We start from the raw sequence: 7444 nt of genomic DNA on the forward strand, positions 1-7444 counted from the left end.
TAAAGTATTTAGCTCTCTGCAGGGGGTCAGAAGCTGGGCCTTGTGTTAATCGCTCACTGTATAGAACTGTCCAAGCTTGGGTATCAGTTTGATTTATATCCTCTGGATGTTTTAGTGGATTCTGTGGACATTTCCTCCAGTTTCTACCTCAGGACACTGTTATAAGTCTAAGATCCTTGAGGAACGTTTGGAGGTTCTTCAATTTGAAACTCTTATGATGCTTTGAGGAACCTTTTCCTTAAAGGTTTCTCAAAGCACCTTCACCTAAACCAAAGAACCTCCAAACGTTCTTCAAGGATCTTAGATCTTAAATGCTCCCTGATATGACAGGTTCACACTTTTCTAATCATAGACTGACCTTCGGTGTCATTTGTGTGAAGATACCCTGTTCCTCAATGGTCAGCAGGACCCCACAGGGCCACCACAGAGCCAGTAGTATTTGGGTGGTGGGTCGGTCATTCTCAGCACTGCAGTGACACTGACTGATGTGGTGGTGGTGAGTGTGTTGGTAGTAGTTTGTGTTGCGCTGCTGGTACGAGTAGTGGATCAGACACAGCAGTGCTGCTGGAGTTTTTAAACCCCTCAGTGTCACTGCTGGATTATTACTACTTTATTACTTTATTACACATTTTTTACTGTAACTGTAACAGACTACAAACAACCAATTCTGATTATGTAGCGCTAATGCCGTTACATGTATTTTGTTACCACCCAACCCTGTTTATGGTTAATAAAACTATGTATGTGAGAGGGTGTACATGAAGTTCTAGACAAAGCATACTGTAAAAAACCCCAGAGCAGAACAAACAAGCGTCTGAAATGTCAGACATGGCGTGCTGTAGTGTAAAAGGTCAGTGTTCAAATCTGAGGCTGATATCACTCCCCTTTTTCTCTCATCCTGTTTCTGGCAAAATAATGTCGTCAGGTTTGATTCATGTGACCTTAGAGAAAGACGAGCTTCCTGATTTCAGTCCTAATGTCACACTCAATCATATTTCCCCAGACCCCCAGAACACTGCTGTTGCTGTACTGTTGCTGAATTTGATCTGTCGTTGCTTCGCTGTGTTGTTGCTCACAGTGTAGAGAGGGCACAGCAGTTTAGGACCATAGCTGTCAAAGCTTTTCAGAATTACTGCTGAGAATTCAACAGCTAAGATGTTCATTATTACATGATATTTACATTTAGATTACTGGCATTTAGCAGACATGACTTACAAAAGAGCTTCGCTGTTTACTTCGGAATACCCTCAGCTAGTTTGAATAGAGTAAACTTTAAAGATACCTCCAAGCGTAGACACTACTAAACACAAGTCAATATGGAAACCAGAATACTCGACACTACACTCTGCTCAAGTATTTTCAGAATAGCTGGGTCTTCAGTCTGGGTTTGAAGACAGCGAGCGACTCTGCCATTCGGACACCCAGGGAAAGTTCGCTGCACCACTTTGGTGCCAGGACAGAAAAAAGCCTGGACGCTTGTCTTCCGTGGTTCTTAAAGGATGGCGGGTCGAGCCGAGCCGTACTTGAAGCTCGAAGAGCTCTTGGTACTGATTGGCTTTTGACCACTGCCATCAAGTACGAAGGGGCTGGTCCAGTCTTGGCTTTGAAGGCCAGCATCAGGGTTTTGAAAATAGTGGTAAATCTACACAACCAATACCCCTCCCAATACAACCAAAACACCACTAATTGCTATGCAACGAGAAAATCTACATATTCCATCCCACAAAGCAATCTGATTCCAGTCTGACTAACTGAAGACATGTTTGGTAAAATACAGAAAATAATAATCAATAAATAATTAAAAGAATTAAAGAAATAAAATGGAAATGCATCACAGGTGTGTTTACACCTGCATTTGTATGTGGCTTGGCTTCATCCAGAAATAATCCTGATACTCAAGACTCAAGAAGAAAGTGACCTGGTGTAAATGTTGAACAATAATTGCTTTAAACTATGTAGGTGCATTGTTTCACAAACAAACAAACAAACAAACAAATAAGATTTTCTTGTCACATGCACAGCAGAAACAAGTTCATTTTTACTTTGCAGTTTCTCCATTTATTGACAATCTTAGAAATATCAAAAGCTGTAGCAAAAATTATGGGTAGGTAAAATTAAAAAAATAAAAATAATAATCAATGAATAATTGACAGAAATAAATAAATAAATATAAAAGAACTATTTAGTAAACAAACACTAATAACATGGTATGAAATGTGACAATAATTTCCATCCACTGTAAAAAGCGAAATAAAAAGTGAAAGTAAAAGCATCCAGATATGCAGGGAGGCCCAGCGCTTCATATAAACTGCTTTTTGAGTTGCAGCTCATAAAGGGTTCAAATCACTGTGGATTTGTTAATAATGAAGAGAAGTGATCATAGTGGATCAATATGTTTGGTTGTTGCCAATGCTCCTGCTCCTCCTACCGCTGCTACTGTTGTTGTGCTTGTACTGTTGTTGCTTACGTTTCATCTTGTTTTGTTGATGTGTTATTTTCAGCCTCGGAATAATAAAAGCAGATGGCGAAGTGCCGCCTGTCTCGACCCAGTCTAGAGCTTTGACTCCACATACAAACACAAACACACACATACACTCCCACACACACTGTTTACAGTAAGCTGTCTGGTTTTCTAAGCTGATAATCTCCTCAAAAGTGATCCGTGTCATCTGCAAGTGCTTTAACTCTGGATGGCGTATTTGACCCTGCATAGTCCCCTCAGGTCAATGCGCACAGCCAATCAAGCAGCACGGTTTGGACAGTAAACCACTGCCTGACCATATAGGCTAGCACTGGAAAGGCCCATTGGTCAAGAGACCAATTAATTCAATTCAGGGTAATCCACTGACATGCTGCAGTATTCATATTGTAAGGTCATGCTTATCCCTAGAGATTCAGCATAAAATGTTCAAACAGTGATTCCTCTTTCCGCTGTCCAGCCTTCTTAGTCATTCAGACTTTCTAGGTTTAAGGTTTGAGGTTTTGATTTGACACATTTTAAAATGGTTTCTTATTTAGAAAAGTATTCATAAAAAAGCATGATGAATCACTGCTTAAAAAGTATCTGGGCATGACTGAAAATATTCTAATGAGCATACGTGATTGATATCCCTTGGCCTGAACTCTTGGGCTTCATATTCACCTTATGCTCCTTATGATCTAAAAGGAAGAAAAGTGAGCTAAACGACTTCTAGACTAATACTAGAAAATTTGGAATCCCCTTACAATTCCCCTAGAATTTCTACATAACAATGATCTGAAATGTGATCAGATCATCAGCTAAGTCATAAAGAATGCAGTAAAATTAAGAACATAGATAATTACACAATTTTCATTTATTAATTTATTGAACAAATTATTCAACATTAATGTTGCTAGCAAAAATATGTTAACCCCTGTTTTAAGTTACCAACACCAATCAAATGTTTCATGTAACTGTAACTACAGCTGTAACTATAATGTAACTATACTGTAACTGTGACTATAACTGTAACTATAACTGTATCTATAAGTAAAATTATACTGTAACTATACCATAAGTATAACTGTAACTATACTGTAACTATACTGTAACCATATCTATACCTGTAACTGTAACAGTAACTATCCTACAATTATAACTAAACTGTAACTGTAACTATAACTGTAACTATCCTGTAACTGTATATATCCTATAACTGTAACTATAACTGTAACTGTATATAGCCTGTAATGGTAACTATCCTGTAACTATTGAGTAACCATAACTATGACTGTAAATATCCTATAACAATTACTAACTGTAATTATACTGTAACTATCCTATAACTGTAACTGTCCTGTAACTGTATATATCCTGTAACTGTAACTATAACTGTGACTCTAACTATAACTATAATTAGACTGTAACTATAACTAACTGTAACTTTACTGTAACTATAGTTGTAACTGTGACTATAACTGTAACTATAAATGAAATTATACTGTAACTGTAACTATAACTGTAACTATCCTGTAACTGTATATATCCTGTAACTGTAACTATACCTGTAACTGTATATAGCCTGTAATGGTAACTATCCTGTAACTATTGAGTAATCATAACTATGACTGTAAATATCCTGTAACAATTACTAACTGTAATTATACTGTAACTATTACTAACGGTAACTTTACTGTAAATATAACTGAAATTATACTGTAACTATAACTGTAACTATCCTGTAACTGTATATATCCTGTAACTGTAACTATAACTGTAACTGTATATAGCCTGTAATGGTAACTATCCTGTAACTATTGAGTAATCATAACTATGACTGTAAATATCCTGTAACAATTACTAACTGTAATTATACTGTAACTATCCTATAACTGTAACTATAACTGTAATTACACTGTAACTATTCTATAACTGTAACTATAACTGTAATTATACTGTAACTATCTATCCTATAACTGTAACTATAACTGTAATTATACTGTAACTAACTGTATCTATTATGTAACTTTAGCTATCATGTTACTCTAATTATAACTGAGATTATACTTTCACTATAACTATACTTACTGTAAATATACTGTGACTCTAACTATAACTATAATTAGACTGTAACTATTACTAACAGTAACTTTACTATAAATATAACTGAAATTATACTGTAACTATAACTGTAACTATAACTGTATATAACGCTTGAAAGACTCTTCACACTTACAGCTCCTTTACATTAACGGTGGGTTGTGGAACCAATAATGGTTCTTCTATGGCAGAACAGAGTTTAGAGCCATATACAAATACAACTGTAAAATGTGCCCTCTTTCAGCACCAGTTCTTACAGAGTCGGTTCTGATTGGGAAAGATGGCAGGGAGGATATAGCTCTGTCTGAGTCTCCTACACTTACTGCAGCTATCAGCTTTGACCTCACTGCAACAGATCAACAGGCTGAACAGGCTGGATCTTGCTCCTAGACCTAAGTATGGTATCACATTGAGGTGGCTTTAGGTTTTCAACTGCACCAAAGAGATTATTGCAGCTGTTTGCACCAATCAAATGTGCTTATTTCATAAACTGAACAGTTAATAGGGCCCTGGTTAATAGTTAATAAGGTCCAGGAATGAGGGTCAGAGGAAATCGTGTGGAAGTCGGATGCTGCTGCTTTCATGCATGATTGCTGGGATTGAATAAGAAGGAAATGCATCTTCAATATGAAAGCATCCAATCTATCACTGCATCTGCACATTAAATATTAACCGAGGGTGAGAGTGGCTTCTGAATAAATCTTGAAATTGTGTGTGTGTATGTGTGTGTGTGTGTATGGATCACTCCCAGTGCCAGCACATCTCAGCCCCTCATTAGACGTAATTAAATTGCGGCCCGGTGGCTGAGGATGTTTAATACAGTACATAATCTGGTTTGAAAAGGGAGGCGAATTTCTGCCTGCACACATTTCAGCGGCACATGTCCCATGGCAACATCTCAGCGCGCAATTTCACACCCACCGATCTCAGATTTAACCTGAATAACAGAGGGGGGAGGGGATATAGTTGGTGACTGTCCTGACAGGACATAGATTAAAGATATATCGCTGTACAGCCATGTGAAAAAATGAGGACACCCCACAAAAATATAGAGAGATGGACACTTCACAACTAAACACTAAAGCTGATCTAGTTTAGGTTTAGGTATCGGCTATTTTAACCCTAATCCAGTTCAGAGTCTTTGTTTTAACCGTGTTTAACAGTGTTTAGAGCGCCATCCTCTGTCCTCAAGGTGCCTTTAACTTACATATGGCCCAGCCGGCTGCGGACGTTCTCAGAAGGTAAATAAAGGAGTTGAGGTTCTGCAGTGTGGAGCTACAGTATTTTACAGTGGAACATGAAAACAGACCATAATATATGTCCCTTTATAAAACTTTATTTACCAGCGGGAGAACCGGAGAACCGCCCACTCGCCTTTTTCTGTTCTTAAACCAGCACTGAAGAATCCATTCAGAACCGAGTGCAGGAGGCTAACGCTAACACACACACATACGCGCTATAGACACCCCAATCACACACACAGCACATTCACCCAGTATAAACCAGTTATTACACACCAGTAGACCAACAACAACCACAGATCTCAGTCCAGAGTGTGTACCACTACACACACAGGAAGTGATCAGACTGCAGTGTTGTAAAGGAGCTGGGAGCTGATTGGTCAGGGAGGAGATCAGACTGGATTATCAGATATTAAACACTATAAAACAGTGATTTTAAGTCTAAACTAAATCAGTCAGTCCAGAAAGTCTGATTATAGCAACTGAGACTGAAAATAAAGAGATTTTACTGAACGGATCAATCAGCAGCTCATCTGATCTAAAATGTAGGTGTGTACCTGAGCTCTGTTCTGATTGGCTGTCCTGTACCGTTCCCCTTTCAGAAAGCAAGCCAGGGCTGAACCATCATCCTGGAATCCGTCAAGGCCCTTGACATGTCAGTAGCTCTGAGAGGAACAGCAGAGGTGTCCGAATAGATTCACAGCTTTGAAATGTATCACAATTCATTGCCAACCCCATCCCGGGTCACTGCCTCCCAGTGTAATCAGTCATAATGATGGCGGGTTGTTAATTGAGGAATTTATAGAACTGCACTAATGAGCTGTCAGTGCACTGGATGGAAAATATGGAGTTTTATGGCTCATGATTGTCTTTATTATGCAATGAATTAGTAACAGGCTAGATCCGGGTTCATGGTAGTGGGAATTCCCAAAGGTGTTCTATCGGGTTAAAGTGCAGGCCAGTCAAGTTATTCTAAATTTGCTTATCCATGTCTTTATGGAATTTGCTTCGTGCACTGGCATCCAGTCATTGTGGTACAGGAAGGGGCCATCCTCAAACTGTTCCCGCAAAGTTGGGAGCATGAAATTGACCAAAATCTCTTGGTCTGCTGAAGCATTAAGAGTTTCTTTCACTGGAACAAAGGGGCCGAACCCAACTCCTGAAAAACAACCCCACAGCATAATCCCCCCTCCACCAAACTTTACACTTGGCACAATGCAGTCAGACAAGTGCTGCTCTGCTGGCAACCACCAAACCCAGACTCGTCCATCAGACTGTGTTATTCGTCACTCCCATTGCCCATTCCACGAAGCTCTCTACGCACTGTTCTTGAGCTAACCTGAAGGCCACCTTTGCCAACAATGTGCCAAACCCGGCTCGGGCATTTTACCTACTACTTCATAGCTGAGTTGCTGGCATTCCTGATCGCTTCCACTTTGTTATGATACCACTGACAGCTGACTGTGGAATATTTAGTAGTGAGGAAATTCCACGACTGGACTTGTTGCACAGGTGGCATCCTATTACTGTCCAATGCTGGAATTCACTGAGCTCCTGAGAGTGACCCATCCTTTCACAAATGTTTGTAGAAGCAGTCTGCATGCCTAGATGCTTGGTTTTATACACCTGTGGCCAATTGGTT

This window comes from Salminus brasiliensis, chromosome 14, assembly GCF_030463535.1.
Source record: "Salminus brasiliensis chromosome 14, fSalBra1.hap2, whole genome shotgun sequence".
Lineage (NCBI taxonomy): Eukaryota > Metazoa > Chordata > Actinopteri > Characiformes > Bryconidae > Salminus > Salminus brasiliensis.